The following is a 16590-nucleotide window of genomic DNA, read 5'->3' on the forward strand; positions in this document are numbered from 1 at the left end:
TTTCCACATACTGTTGGTCATTTACCTCCAGAATAATTTCCACATTCCTAAAAATAACGGTTGCTTGTAATTGTTCCAATAGATCTCTTCCTAAAAGTGCTTTTGGAGAATTGGGTAAATATAAAAACTTGTGAATACCCCATTGTTTCCCGATTTTATACTTCAACGGCTTGCAAAAATAAGCTTTTTCAGATTGACCAGTTGCTCCATGTACCACAGTGTAGTCATCCCCCTTCGGGTCACCTGTATAGTGTATAAGCCACTCTTTATAAATTCTCCTATGCCTTCTGCCAAGCCTGCTTTGCTGCCACTTGAAATCATCTTCAAAAGTCTTTACTACCTCCTCCCAATCTGTTTCTAGCACACTACTATTTTAGAAATGTGATGCTCCTTGCCACACAAAAGTTTTAAAACAAAATGTTCCTTGCTTTCCCAGCACTTTTGCATGACAGCAAACTGGGCCAAAATTCTACTGGCTTTGATCAAGGTGGACAAGCCACCTTCACTTAATCCGGCAAAGGGCCATAAATCAATGATGTTTGAAAAGCAGCCATAAAACATAGCCCCTTTAGTTTGTTGGACTGTTGCAAGTCTGCAAAGCTCTGTTGACAGGTCATTGGAAGTAGCTGTTGGAATCTAACTGCAGTTGGACGCTTTGTCAGTCAGCATCACCAGGAGGCTTAATGGTTTAGGTTGAGAGGTGGTGCACGTTTTTTTCAGAGGAATGGCCCAGTGAAGAGCAGTGTTCACTGCCATGACTGCTGTTGTAGCCTTCAAGAGAAATGGGTTAGGCTTAGCACTGCGTGGGAATTCTTGGTTCATTCAGAGAGAACTTCCTTGGTTCTGTTGGTTTGCCTTCATAGCTGGAGCAAAGGTACAGCACTGGAAGCAATTCCTAGGGCAGAAGCGGGAGATATCCAAAGCTCTGGCCTTTGTTGTCCTCAGCACAGTGTAAGTGAGCGTAGTCTAATTGGAGGAGTTGTGAGCATCAGTGGTATCAGATTTTTTAAAAGTTCTTAATTCTGTCAAAATTTTCAAAAGAAAGAAGGAAAGTGATGAAGATGAAATCCTTTCCTCTGAAATCTGCCTACGCAACAACTTCAGGGGTAGTTGTAATGTGTATTCACCTATTTTGAATCACCCAAAACCAGGCCTAGAGATGCTTCAGAGACAGAGTCAGAGAAGCAGGTGTTTGCTTTATTCGTCGCTGGGTGGGTGGGGGATCGCTCCTCCTAACACACACACACACACACACACACACACACAGGCAGAGCATTCCGTACAGTCCAGCATTATGTGTAAAATTTATGAATATTCATCACATTCCTTGGGATAGGAGTGGTTATAGAAATTACTTCTCAGAAGTCATTAATATCATTAGCATACGTGCCACGCATGCGCTGTGTACCCAGGTGGTCACACTGAGGAAGGCTCCTCTTCTTCCTCGGGGGTCTTTCTGGTGAAGATCAGTAGTCTTTGTCACAATGCACTTTTTACCTTTCTTTCTGGAGCATGCGCAGTTCTTCGCTGGATGACTCAGCGATCTCTGTGCTGGTTTTCAAAAGATCCTGTTCCTCTTACCTTGACAAGATCAAGGCCAATCCTGCTGCTTAGGTTTTGTGATTAACATTTGCTGTCTCTTAATAGTTTATTTGTGCTTACATGAGTTAACTATGGATCATCCCCCTTCTCAATCCCCCCTTTTCCTTGATCGTTTTTAGTTCTTTATAAACCTCGCATGTCTTGAATGTAAGTACCCTTCTCTGTCTTGTTTCTAAGTTTGTGCTTTTGCCATTGAGCATAAGCATTGAGATACTAAGCACCTAATATCATATAACAATAACTACTAATACAATCAGTAAATGAGAACGTAACAACACAAATAACTATTACAAACAATTGTTTAAGCCAGGGTAAGTTGAGTAACGTCACTGTAAGTCTCTCTTCTATCTCTTTAAACTTGCAAGAAGTGTTATCTAAGGTAATCTGATGCTAGGTTCACGTTTTGTCCCAAAATATAAGGTCCTTCCTATTTTTCCTGGAGTGGATTTCCGGAAAGAGACTTAATATAAACCCAGTCTTTTGGATTCATATTATGAATGGGTTTATCAGGTGGTGGTGGTGGTTGACGATGAACAACTGTAGTGTGTAGTGATTGTAATTCTGGACCTAAATGCTTAACAAAGCCATGGGCAGAGCCTGATACCAAGAGAAATTAGTTTTTTGACAAATTTTGGCTAATTGTTGCTTTATTAAGTAATTCATCCTTTTTGCTTGTCTACTTGCTTGTGGCCTATATGGTGTATGTAGTTGCCACTGTATACTCAGTAGATGACTCACTCCTTGCACTACCTGGGCTACAAAGTGTGATCTCCTATCAGAATTCATTTCCCTCAGTACCCCAAATCATGGAAGAATTTCTTGTACTAAAGCTTTAACAATTTCTCTAGCCTTGTTTGTTCTACAAGGGAAAGCTTCTGGCCAACCTGAAAAAGTATTTGTGAGGACTAAGAGATACTTGTATGTCCCTTTTCTAGGGAATTCCGAGAAGTCAATTTGCCACACATCTCTTGGTAAAACTCTTTTAGGGATAGTCTCTGTGCTTAGCCTAACAGTGGTATTAAGGTTGTTTTTCCTCCTTTGTCTCCTTTAATTTCAGTGCTATTACTTTGTCTTCTAAGTGGTTATGCAAGGCGTCAACTCCCTAATGTATTTTAGAATGTTTGCTTTGGATAAATAATTTTAACAGTTTTCTGGGTATGACTATGAGATCTTTTATTTTAGCCCACCCGTCTGTTCTTACTTGTCCCTTTTCTTCCTGTATCCAATTTAAATCATCAGTGTCGTATGGTGGGGGGTTTTTATTCCTAAGGATGCTAGAAGGGATTCAAGCAAGGCCTTGAACTTGAACCTTACTAGCCACTGCCTTTGCTGTCTTGTCTGCCATAGCATTTGTCAGTTCAGGGATGGTGTTACCTTGGGAGTGTCTTTTACAGTGCATTATAGCTACTTTTGAAGGTTTTGACAGTGCTTCCAGCAAGTGTAAAATTTCAGTAGCATGCTTGATTTGTTTCTTCTGTGAGGTCAATAAACTTCTTTCTTTCCAAATAGCCCTGGGAGCGTGTACTACTCCAAAAGCATACTTGGAATCAGTCCAAATGTTGATAGGTATTCCTTCAGCTGATATTAAGGCTCCAGTTAGGGCTATTATTTCAGCCTTTTGAGCTGATGACCGCACAGGTAACAGATTTGCTTCAATGACAGCGTCTGTGCTTGTAATTGCATAGCCAGCAAACCGCTTACCATTCTTGACATAGCTGCTTTCATCAGTGAACCAGTTGTCTGCGTTTTCTAGTGGAGAGTCCTTCAAGTCTGGGTGGCTAGAGTAAACTGCCTCCATGGTTTCAATGCAGTCATGCTCTACAGGCTCCTCAGCGGCCTTGCCCTGGAGGTAAGCTGCTGGATTGAAGATGTTAGTTACTTGGATAGTCACGTCCTCCGATTCTGTTAGGACAGCTTGGTGTTTGAGAAAGCAAGATGGGGTTAACCAGCGATTTCCTTTCTGTGTGAGCACTGCTGATGCTGTACGTGAGACAAAAATGGTTATCTGCTGGCCCATTGTGAACTTGAGGGCTTCCTCTATGTTCAGGGTCCCAGCTGCCACTGCACACAGGCAGGCGGGCTGCCTTTGGCTGACCATGTCCAGCTGCTTGGAGAAATAAGCCACTGGCCTTTTGTATGGTCCTAGCTTCTGTGCCAAAAGTCCCAACGCCGGTCCTTGCCTTTCATATGAAAACAACAGAAAAGGTTTAATGACATCCAGTATGCCCAATGCCGGAGCTTGCATTAACTCACGTTTCAGAGTTACAAATGCATTATTAGTCTCTGGTGTCCAGCATAGGTGGGTCCCCTCCATTTCTTTTAGGAACTGGTATAAGAGTTTCACAATTAGTCCATAGCTGTAGATCTATAACTTACACTGTCTTGTCATTCCCAGAAAAGTTCTTAGTTTTTTTGGTTTTTGATTGTAGTTGGCTGGGGCATCTGACAAATTGTCTCTTTCTTGTTATTTTCCAAGGCTCTCTCTCCTCCTGCCAGTTCATATTTCACTTTTTGGAGGACTAGCTGAGCCTTTTCAGGGGAGAGCCTATATCCACTTAGTCCCAGAACATTTAAAAGACTTACAGCCCATTCCTTGCAGTCTTCATGGGTCCTTGTTGTTATTAGTAGGTCATCAATGTACTGCAGAAGTGTACCTTCCCAGAGTGGCGGTGTCCTGGCTTCCAGTTCTTTAGCTAATTGATCTCCAATTCTTGTGGGGCTATTCTTGGAATCCTTGTGGCAATACGGTCCATGTAAGCTGGCTTTTTTCCTTGTTGTGGGGTTTTTCCATTCAAAGGCATAAATCTCCTGACTGCTTTCAACTAATGGCAGACAAAAGAAAGCATCTTTTAAATCTAGAACTGAAAACCACACCCAGCCACTTTGTAATTTTGTAAGTAAAGTGCAAGGATTGGCTACTACAGGATGCAGTGTTCTTAATATTGTATTTAGTGCTCTCAGGTCTTGAACTAATTGATAATTTCCATTTGGCTTTTGTATTGGTAGAATTGGGGTATTGTAGGGAGACCTATACTCTCTTAACAACTCTTGATCAATAAATTTAGCAGTTATTAGTTTTATTTCTACTGGTGCTTCATGCTTTAGAGGATATTGCTTAACTGACACTGGTTGTGCCTCTTCTAGGTGTTCAATAATCACTGGGGAAGCCCGTTTTGATTCCTTTGGAATTTCAACATCTCCTACTAATGGGATCACTTGATCTGTTATTTCATTATCTATGGGTATTTCTCCTCTTTCAGCCTTGTTTATTTGTTTTCCTAGGCCTGAGATGATTAAGGAATGGGTTTTTCCTTTATCTAATCTTAGTGGTTTAACTTACACTTTAAAGTCTTAGCCAGTTATCTTTGGGGAGGCTTCTTTGGTTGTAGCTTCTTTATCCAGTTTTTGTTATATTAACATTTTTACTCTGCTGGATAATTTTAGTCATTATGAAGGATTAGTTTTTATGATACAAATTAACACACAAAGCATCTCCATACAAAATGTTCTCATGCAAACATTTCTTTACATCAGGGCTATGCTCTGTTTTCTAGGAGACAGATTATAGCACTGTTGTAATGTAATCTTGACACAAACTAGAAACTGGGGCTTTACTGTTGGTGGGATTAAAAAGAAATTAATTCTCTTTCAAAATTAGTTTCATTAATCCAAGTAGCCTTTTTTTTTTCTTTGAATTTTAGTGACTAAATTGCCTTCATCACATTCTGCACCCCCATCTGAGATTGCAGAATGTGCTATAAATAGGTGGGGTGAGGCAAAGATAAAATACTTTCTTAAGACATATGGCATGAGATTGAACAGCACTTTAGTTTGAGAGCTGGTAGAAGGCTTTTCTGTATTTTATTCATGTCCTATTTGCAGTCTATGGCTGCAAAAAACCCTCCTGGTTTAGGAAGGGGGATTCAATCATTTCTTATGTAGCATTTGCTTGTGTTTTGTCAAGATTCTTTAATTCACTAAATAGTAAATTTTTAAAAATTAGCTAAATTATAATAATTTTGAAGTCTTCTTAGGCAGAACTGGGAAGGTTAGAACATATTTGTATGATTTCAAATATGTATAAATTCTTATACCAACTTTCAGGATAAAATTGGTTGAGACAAATTATACGTCCATAAGACCTTAATCACACCATTTTTCAGTAAAAAGACAAAACAAGTTAGAGAAAAATTAAACTCAAGAATACATAGAATGCTTTAACTACTATTTGATCTTTCACCAAGTCACTTGCAATGAAAACACAAACAAATTACAAACATTAACAAACTGACAATGCAAGCAATTTTGGTGACACTTTACATTTCATTGGTTTCCATGCAGCTCCATCCCATGTGTTGGTAGGTTCTTAAAAAGTGAAAATTTGGCCCACTAGACCAATTATTAAAAAGAAGTAAAACTTCTTGGGGCTAACACAAAGTGACAGCGTCCACATGAATAAATGGTTATCACATTTAGGTGTGATTCTGCTGCTTGTACTTTCTCTGCCCTGAAACTGCTTTCTTTATCGTCAATGCAGGGATGTCTGACATTCTTAGAAAAGAGAAAAGAAACAAATTTCCTCAAAAAAAAAAAAAAAAAAAAAAAAAAAAAAAAAAAAAAAAAAAGGCCGGGTGAAACAAGTTGTTAATTGCATTAATTTATTCAGGTGGAGTTTTAGTTTTTATTCTATGAAGTGCTTGTTGCACCACTTTTGTTGTTTCCCACAGATTTGGAGTGGGATTTCCTCCAGTTGATTGTTCAGCAGAGGGAGTGAGACTGCCTTCAAAAGTTTTGCAAGAGTTGCATCTGTGAATCGGGCACGTGAGTTGCTTTTTTTTTTTCCCCCCAGATTTTCGTGGGCTTCTGTTTTTCACCGTGGATCAGTTCACCTTGGATCAGTTTGCTCTTTTTGTTCCAGTGATTTTTTCTTTTGGACATGTGTCACGATCCGTTAATACAAGCGAGGGTCGTGATGGTTCGTTTACAGATCTCAGAGTGCAAAAGGACACAAGGGATTTCAGTTTTAATCAAAACAGTGCACCTTTTTTAAGTACCCGCAACACGGTAATGCAATAGAGGAGAGAAAGAGAGAGAGAGAGAGATAAAGAAAAACAAAGCAAAAGAGTAGAGAGGAAGACGGGGGGGTAATGGCTACCAACGGATGAGACGAAGTCCTCGTGGTCTGCTGCCAATAGATTTGTCTTCTTTCTGTGGGGAGATCTCATCTCAGTTATTTCAGAAAGTCCCTTTATAGCCCTTTTTAGAAACGAGGGGCAACTGGCCAAGACCATATCTATGTTTCATAATAACATTGCAAAACTAAAAGCTAGCACTAACTATCACAGCTACATACCAAGCATGCCTTTCTCCTGTGCTAACTATACTGCCTGCCATGGTTCGCGGCCTAGCAGCATTAGCGCGTCTACTTCTGGCATGAGTTTAGCAGTGCTCTCGCTTCTGCTTTCTAGCTGTATCCCCACATCTCCCCCTTTTCCCCAAGAGGTGGGGCAAATCTACAGCCATTGTTATGAGGCCTGTTGCTTTGGGAAACAGGTACAGGACAGGTGTACAGGACAGGTCATTCCTTTCTGCTTCAGCGCAGTCCTTCCTGCCTGGGCAGCAAGAACAGCGCAGTCCACTGTGACCTGCACAAATTTCCTCAGGAATGCATACCAGTTCCCAGCGGGCACACCTGCAGGCAACACTTGGCAGACATCCCATCTTAGGCAGGTCAGAACTCCTGTGTTTAGCCTCTGTCCTCAGCGATGATCGTGAGGCAGATGAGGGATCTTCAGACCGTCTCTTACACCACCCCATGACTCACGATTGTCATCAGGAGAGCTCCATCAGCACGATTTTGTAGTGTTGTTGCTAAGTCTTCAGGACTCATCAATGTTGGTAGCCTATCCCAGAAAAGGGTAGAGAAAATAAGAAAAGAGAAAGAAAAGAAAAGGAAAAAGAAGGAATAAGTAATTTTTAATCAAAATACACATGTAATTTTTAATCATGTCTTATCTTATTTTAATACTCATGTAGTTCATTTTGTGTCAATAACCTTAGGGGTGTCCACAGTGGATGGGATATTGTCCAAGTTGCGCACATCTATTATAGATGTCAATTGTGTTAACCGTTTCATCATTCTGCAATTCATGATGTGTAAGATTGCTGATAAAACAAAACCAATCAAAACTAAAATCAAGAGAACAATGATGGGATGACACAATTTGTTCAGGACACCTGTAGCAGTAGGTGACCACCCAAAAGGAGTATCCCACCAGCTGTGTCCAGCATCTTTCTTTCCTCTTTCTAGAACACGATGTATTTCTTTCACATTGTGATGAACAGTTACCAAGGTTTTCTGTCCGTTTTTCTTGATCTTTTCCAAAATTTCAATGAAATCTTGGTGAAGCAACAAGGGCTTTACCAAAGTAAGGTTCATCCCAGTGGGGGTAGGCAATAATTGGTGGATCGGTGTGTAATTGGACTGTAAAAGACAACAAGAAGTAAGTGGGGCTAAATAAGAGAAATCACATCCTGTGATTTTAGTAAAGTTACAAACACAAAAATTTGAATGGATTTTAGTATCTACTACTAAATTTTCTATAAATACCTTATCATATGCAGTTCTTAAGCATGCACATCCATTGCCTATATACACAAGCACTGTTTCAGGAATCTTCTTAGGATGGATGTCAAAATGACAGATATTTTGCTCTGTATCTAAACAAATGTCTTGAGGTCTAATTGCACTACTTTCACAGATAAACCCTTGTTGTTCTCAGACAATACAAGTTTCCAAATTAGCAGTTTGCCACTTCTTACCGACGGGCCCATTCTCTATGCTGGAAAGGGTAGAGAATAGCTGCATCATGGTTCAGCCCTAATGCAATGATAGGGAATATCAAATGCACTGAAGCATTACGTATGGTTAGTACAAAGGCTGTGGCTGTGTTTGTGATGGGATTGTAGGTAAAATTCACTAAATTTCACCAAGATTGGAAATCTGGCACTGTTCCAGATTATTTTCCGAATTTCAGTAGGAAAAGTGCCTTCTTTGCCTTCTCTTATAATTGAGGCAGCAACTGACTGCATCCACAATTGAGGCTGGACGCAGCTGAGAGCCAAAGAAATGTTGTTTTGTGTAGCACGGAGCATGCCAATTATCAATTTGTGGTCATTCACATTTACCTTTTCTCAATTTGGTAATATGTTTGATAACAACCACTGATGGGTTGTTGTATTTTAGTCAAATCTGTAGTTGTGGCAGCCAATTTATTCATTAGTACTTCTGAATCAATATTATTTAAGATTCCCAATCCTGTTCCCACAACACCGGTTATGTCTCTTTGCGTTCATTTCTTAGAAGGGTTCCGCTTTTGCAACCAGGTTGCCCACCCCTTGAAGGAAGTTTGCAGAAAAGGTGAACTGTCTGAATTTCTGAGATATTGTTTTGCATCAGCAACTTGACTTGTTTAAGGGACCATGCCGGATTGAACAATATTTGTTGTTGGCCTGTTTTTGTGATTATACATGGTCCAATTTCAAAAATTCTCGGGCTTAGCATGACCGGTGGTTGGGTGGTAGTATTGCAACATCGACTTTGAGTTCCCTCCAGTATTTTGTATTGTTTTTACCACACGTGACTTTATGGGAAAATTGTACAGCAATTAAGGTTTAGCCAACAATCTTGATTTTGAATTTCACAAAACACGGCCATGAGGTCCAATGCTATAACTGTGTATAGGTTCAGTAAAAAATTCAGCAATTAATCCACATTGTATTGTAACATCATCACTTCAGGTTACCATAAAGGGTGGAAAAACTTTATTCTTGTCATCTAACACAAGGAGGGTACTTATACCATGGTATGTGATTACTGCACTCAGTATGGGCTTTGCTACGGCGTTTATTTTGAATTTATAAGTTAAACCTTTCAGACTTGGCTGATCTGCCGGGTTGTTTTGCCAATTGCATGTTACATAGGTTGGTTTGGTTAGAGGAAAATTATACCAGCAGTCAGTTAATTTGTTTCTGCAAAGCTTTGTGATTTCAACATTGTTGGCACTGGGGTCTAAGGTGTAGTTACCAACATTCTTCTGACAACAACACAGGATGAAGAGGGTTTGTTTGTCACACACCCACTCCGTTGTAGGGCAGAGTTTGGCCGTAATGTTGGGGTGCAAATCACTTTCCCATCTGGTTTTAGAAAATTTCCAGCGATTGCAATGGTGGAAGCTTTCTCGTAAAGAGATCCTTCTACTTTTCTGCATCCTGCCTTAATTTTTTCACCAATTGTTCCTTTTAGGATTCTAGTCCAATCCTTCAAGTCCCATCCCCATTCACTTGGACGGTATACCTCAGAGTCGTGCAGTACTACAGTGGCTAGGTTCGGGCAACGATCTCTGGGATAGGATCCTAGAGCACTAGTGTACCTAATGGTAGCTTCAGACCATGGCCACTCAGCTGGTTTTTGGCCCTGGTGTTGTGGTAGGATGCAGAAAAGTATCACTAGTCTTATCATGGTTTATGTGGTCTTCTTCATGTCCCTCGGAGTTCTTCTGTGAAAAGTAAACACAACAGTCTGCCACCAAAAGGCAGAAAATTGGAATGATGGAATTATGCAGCGTGTATGTATCCAATGCTCTCTCCCATGGGCATCAGAGGCTACCCATACGGGCATATTTATTCAGAGGGGTTTTTAGCACTAGTGGTACTTCTCCTGTGGTAGGGAGGTCTACCAAAACAGGTTGTCCAGGGTAGTGTGCAGGATTCTTAGGATCATTTGGTCCCTCTAGTGAGAGAATTATGCTTGGAGCTGTTGGGAAAAAGACAGTGATTTTGGGACACCCGTTTACCCCCCATCTATCATTCACACAGCTTTCCCATAGCCGAACATCCCAATTTCCCTCCTGTGGTTTCAAAAGTCGTTTCAAGAGACCATTGGTCCTTTCTACAATGCCGTTAGCTTGAGGGTAGTAAGGGGTGTGAAAAGTCCATTTAAGCCCTTCACCTTTTGCCCAGTCCTGTACAACTTTGGCAGTAAAGTAAGACCCATTATCAGATTGAATTTCTTGTGGTTTTGGGAAAGTTCCAAACCATCCCTGCAATGCTTTAACAGTATTATCTCCTGTAGCTCTTTTAAAAGCATCGGCCTGGACTAACCCAGATATAATCTCTACTCCTACCAGCACAAAGTGTTTACCTCCCCACTTTTTAAAGGGGCCAATATAATCTACCTGCTATGCATCCCATAAGCCTTTACCCTTTCTTAAATGCAGAGGGTCATCTTCCAAAGGGTGTCTTTCTAGCCGTCTGCGGCATTGTTCACAGGCTGATAGGCATGTTTTACACATTTCTCTGGTAACAGACCAACCGCCAGCAAGGGCTTCTTTGTACAAATCTTTTGCACCTGTGTGTTGTCTTTTTACATGCAACCATTCTAAGAAGTGCTCCCAGTCCTCTGTAATTTGATCTTTTTTCACAGGACTTAGTCTTGCTAATTCATCAGCTTTGTTGTTCCACTCTCCTGCTGGATTTCCATCTATCTGGTGAGAGGCTACCCACTCCACGGCAAAATTCCCTTGACCTGCAATACTTAGAATTTCTTGCTACTTTTCCTTTTGCCATACTGGGATTCTGTTAACTTCACAATCATTTTGCTGCCAAAAAGGAAGCCACTCAGTCCATCCCTTAAACACAGAATAGGAATCGGTGTAGATACAGACAGGAGAAGTATTCTGTGCCTCACGTTGGAAAACACTCCAAACAGCTATCAGCTTGCCAACTTGGGCACTGCCTTCCCCCTCTGTGATAATTCGTTCACCTGAGGAAGTGTGGAGGGCTACAGCCTTATATTTCCACACCTTTCCTTCTTGCTTGGCAGAAGCATCCATAAACCAAGAATTTGCTGACTGTTTTGGGGAGAAAGGAGGGGCTACTTTAATGACTGAGGCAGGTTTGTCTTGGCTGCTACCCAAGTTTTCAGTTTCTTGGATTGCCAGATTTTTTACAGCTCCTTCAGTTATTGAGAAGACGCTACAAGAATGTTCAATCTGAGCATACCACTTCCTTACTGAGGCTCTCTGGGCCACCCCGTCTGGTGGGGGTGGTGCCAGTAGAGACTGCCTTAATAACTTTGAAAGGGCCTCTCAAAACAATTGGTTGTTGTTGTGCAATCTTCTCCACTTCTAGGAGAGCTAAGCTAACCACAATCCTTTCTCTCAGGTAGTGTACCTTTTTTCAGCATCTTTAAAGCCACGGGAGTAAAAACCAACAGGCTTCGTTGGACCCTCAGGACCCCGCTGCCATATGTGCACTGACAACCCTAAGGAGACAAATCCCCATTCCACCTGAAAAGCATCTGTAGGATGAATAGGGCCCAGGGCTTGGTGAGCTGTTGCTTCAAAAACCAACAATTGCAATGCTTCTTCTTGAGAAGCAGTCCATTCCCATTTTGTCCCTTTTCTTAACAAGTTATAAAGAGGTCTGGCAATTATGGAAAATCTGGGATGTGTTTTCTCCAGAACACTAAAAATCCTAAAGCACGTTGGAGATCTCTTTTGAATTCAGGCATTTTAATCAGATCTAAAGAGGTCAGGGTATCAGGTGGGATACATGTCATACCTCCTTTCCACCAAATTCCCAAAAATTTCACTTCATGTGAAGGGTTTTGGGTTTTTTCTGAGGGAATTTGCAAACCCGGGCTTTCTAAGTGGGAGGTTATTTTCTGCTGGGTATCTCTCACTTCTTCTATTTCATCTCCTCCCACAAGGGTATCATCAATGTATTGATGAACAGCTAGATTGTCCGCTTTGGGTACTTTTTCGAACTCTTGGGCTAAAGCGTGATGAGCCAGGGTAGGAGAATGTTTGTACCCTTGGGGAAGCCTAGTGAAAGTGTGTTGCTGTCCTTCCCATGTGAAAGCAAAAGGGTCCATATCTTCTGGCTGTAAAGGTATCATAAAAAACATGTCTTTGACATGATTGAATGAGCCTTTTCTTGAATCGATGTTATTAATTCTGCTAGATTTGGGACTGCTGCTGTAAGAGGGTCTGTGTTAGCATTTAGCCTATGAAAATCTATTGTCAGCCTCCACTTCCCATTAGGCTTTCGCACTGGCCACACCGGAGAATTGAAAGGAGAATGGGTATTAAGTATTACTCCTTGTTCTCGTAGCTCCTGTATCACTGGCTTGATACCCTCTTTGGCACCCAGGGGAGGGGGGTATTGTTTCACCTTAGTTACTTTGCTGAATGGTAGGGAGGCTGCAGCTTGGAGCAGTCTGATGTTAAAATGTGGTGTGCCAAAAGACCACAGAAGACCCTCTGAGTCCTCCCACTGCCTCCTAGCAAGGGCGTTCATCCCTAATAAATTGGTTGGAATATCTCCAATCACCACATTGACAGAGAGTTGGTTTTCCTCTCCAGGCAAAGTGAGCTTGACTAAGGCCACATTCATAGATTCTGTTGTTCCCAAGGCACTTAAAACACAATATTGGTTCTTTGTTGGAACAATTCCACACCTCTGGGCATCTTTCTTTGTCAGGGCAGAAATTTGTGCCCCAGTGTCAATCAGAGAAGTTACAGGTGCCCGTTTAGGACTTGTAATAGCTGTGATCATTATATCTCCTGTTTTATTTTTAGTGGGCATTCTCAGGTATACCTATGCTCCGTTTCTTTGCCCACTGACAAGAAACAGAGGGTCTAGTTTCCCTGGTTTTGAGGAAGAAGCTGTTTTGGCTCACTGGCCGGACTTTGAGGGAGAAGTGGCTTTGACTCACTGCCCAGATTCTGGGGGAGGAGGGGTGCACTGGGTTGAAGTGACGGATTTGGTAGAATGGGTTTTCGGCAGTGCCAGTTAGACACTACCTTACTCAATTTATCAAGGGGCAAGCCATCCATCACATTTTTGGGGACCCCCTTTTTGATACCTAATAACCACCAATGCTGACGGTTAGGGATCTGTTTTACATTCTCTGGTTTTTCACTATGAGGAGCCCTAATGTACCTGACACCTTTTGTTTTGTCTGATTTTTCCTCTGGGATTTTTATAGGTCCATATTTCCTACTGTAATTAATCAGATCTTCTGCAACCTCACTCCATGTCCAAACTTTGCGATCACCGGCAGGTGAATTTGATTGTGAACCTGGCGGCTGAGAGGGGGTTGAATACGGAGTAAACCCAGGATCGGTAGATGCAGTTTGGTCGCTCGGGTTTCCAAGGAATCTATCCAACCTCTCTACAGGACCTACAGCAGCTATGGTTTTTTAAAGGACAATGGCTGTAGATTTGAGTGATTCTGGAAGGCCTCGAATTCAAGGGGTCATCAGTTCAGGTTTAACAGGTAATTGCATAGGGGATTCATATCCAGGAGTTAATTTCCTTTCATGGATCATTTGCAGACAGGCGGCTTTGTGGACGCTTTCTAGAAGTTGATCGGGGGTACCAACTATAGCGAAAGGGTCTCCCCTTTCTAAAGGATTGAGTCCCCCAGCCCAGAAAGCTGCATGTGCCACGTTTGTCTCCTGTTGTCAAGAAAACTCCACGTCCCCAGTATCCACTGGCCTCCTGTTCAGTTAAATGAATTTGGTCTCCTCCGGTGAGAGACACGTGGAAGACATATTCCGTCTCAGATTCGTGGGGGAGCCACCCGTACTCCTTTTTTAACTTAGCCAGTTCAGTAGCAGTGTATGGTATTTGTTTAGTGGTGATATGCGGTTCAAAATCTTCATCATTGATATAATTATATTCTGTTTTAATTAGCGGTCTCATACGAGGGCAGCAGTTTTCCCCACAATTTTTCACTAGCACTAGTTCTTCCTGGGGGTATATTTGGTTAATGTAAGGAGTTTTCTTTTCCTCTGTCTCTTTTGGTGAGTCAGCATTCTTTGAATTCTTAAAATATTCCTCCCTCAAAGCAGCCCGCAGCAAATGATTTTCATTCCTTTCTTCATCTGATTGTTCCTGTAAAATTTCCACTAGGTTTTGAAGGGAATCTATGATTGCTTTCTCTTCACTACATTGCTTAAAGCTGTGATCTATAGCTGCTGTAAGGCATGCTCCTAAAACGGAGCAGATTATGGTTTTATTTTGGCCAAATTTAAACTTTGTCTCATGTTGTAATGAACATATTCTATCAGTCACACTCTCCAAATTAAACCAGTTATTTTGAGCCCATTCTTCCCCTCCCGGAGAGGGCCGGGCATTATGTTTTGCTAGCAGAGCATAAAACGCAGCTTTATTATTTGCACTAGGGTTTCAGTCATTTTATGAAGGGATCAAAACCACTACAGGGAGGTAAAACTTAATTACACACTGCGACACAAACAGCTTCGCCGTGTCTCCAAAATCTGCCTGGGAGGTACTCCTTAAGTTACTTATGGTTGTCTCTTCACTACACCAAGCAGTCCAAATTCACACACGCCCACCAAAAAACACAGTTCCCCCTTTTACACTAAGAGATCTTTTGCGAAAAATCTGAAGACAGAGCCCTCAGCTGAGTATGGGGTGCTTTTCACCTAGGCGTGTGCAGTTTGCAGGAAATTCGAGTCACCCCCCCTTGCTTTCTAGACACCGCTCACCCTTTTCAGGGTGTCGGGCTAGGTGCGGCTGGAGTGAAACGTCCTTCCCCTATTACAGACTACACACAACCCTGCAACCCCTTCTGTCTGTCAGAAATCCTGTCCGTGATGCCAGTTTAATGTCACGATCTGCTAATACAAGCAAGGGTTGTGATGGTTTGTTTACAGATCTCAGAGTGTAAAAGGACACAAGAGATTTCAGTTTTAATCAAAACAGTGCACCTTTTTTAAGTACCCACAACACGGTAATGCGATAGAGGAGAGAAAGAGAGAGAAAGATAAAGAAAAACAAAGTAAAAGAGAAGAGAGGAAGAAAGGGGGTTAATAGCTACCAATGGATGAGATGAAGTCCTCGTGGTCTCCTGCCAATAGATTCGTCTTCTTTCCGTGGGGAGATCTCATCTCAGTTATTTCAGAAAGTCCCTTTATAGCCCTTTTTAGAAACGAGGGGCAACTGGCCAAGACCATATCTATGTTTCATAATAACATTGCAAAACTAAAAGCTAGCACTAACTATCACAGCTACATACCAAGCATGCCTTTCTCCTATGCTAACTATGATTTACCAAGATATGAATATCGATCTAATATCAACATCCAGCTGAGGCGGACAAAAACTCTAACAGTTTAGAGTTAGAAAGTGTATGTTTTATTTTTGCGTGGGATAGCTCCCTAAGACGCAGGCCCCGATACAACCAAACATGATACCTTTTATTTCCACATATTATGAATATCCAAAATACAAAATGCATATTCATAGTGTTGACACCTCCCATTCTCCGCTTTGTATGGAAATGAGCTTACATGTCATTAAGCATGCGTAGTGTGTGATCTGAATTGAGTCGGTGGTCTTGAATTGGGTCAGTGGTCCTAAGGAAGATGAAGTAACTCATCTTCCTCACTTTGACCTTTATGCCTTTCTGAGTTTTAACAATTCTAATTACTTTAGTGACCTCTAAGTTTCTTCTTGCATGACTTTTGGATGGGCTCCCACAAAGGGAGGAAATTGGTAATTGTCTTTATTCTATACACCAACTTAGCAATGTTTCTGCTCATTATTCTAAGCACAGCTAAACAAACATGCAAATGACAGATCATCAGTTATTTGGTAATCAGTTACGAACATCTAAAACTCTATTTCAGGTCCAGCTCTCTTAACTATTTTAATTAACTCTAGCTGGGCCCAAGTTCTTCCTATTCCAACTAATCTCAACACAGCTAGCCTATAACTAAAATCTTTATGTTTCTTCTAAATCTATGTTTCATTCCCCATTTCTCTTTTAACAGTGAGTAAATTCTTTTACTCAGTACACAGATTTCCTTTTCATTTATCCGAGCGGTGTGGTCAGCCTTTTTCTCATTCAAGACTAAACCATACACTTGGGATAGTGATGTCAAGGCTGCTATT

At 41.3% G+C, this 16590-nt stretch overlaps 1 long non-coding RNA gene across 1 annotated transcript; it reads right to left on the reverse strand.

Annotated features, from left to right (window-relative positions):
* Nucleotides 1-7154: 7154 nt before the first annotated feature.
* On the reverse strand, nt 7155-15815 carry LOC125322317. Its single transcript, XR_007201950.1, has 3 exons — nt 15515-15815; nt 10035-10160; nt 7155-7505 (listed from the first exon to the last, which is right to left on the reverse strand). It is a non-coding gene; the product is annotated as an uncharacterized LOC125322317 (long non-coding RNA).
* Nucleotides 15816-16590: the final 775 nt, after the last annotated feature.

The sequence above is a fragment of the Corvus hawaiiensis genome, chromosome 3 (genome assembly GCF_020740725.1).
Source record: "Corvus hawaiiensis isolate bCorHaw1 chromosome 3, bCorHaw1.pri.cur, whole genome shotgun sequence".
Taxonomy (NCBI): domain Eukaryota; kingdom Metazoa; phylum Chordata; class Aves; order Passeriformes; family Corvidae; genus Corvus; species Corvus hawaiiensis.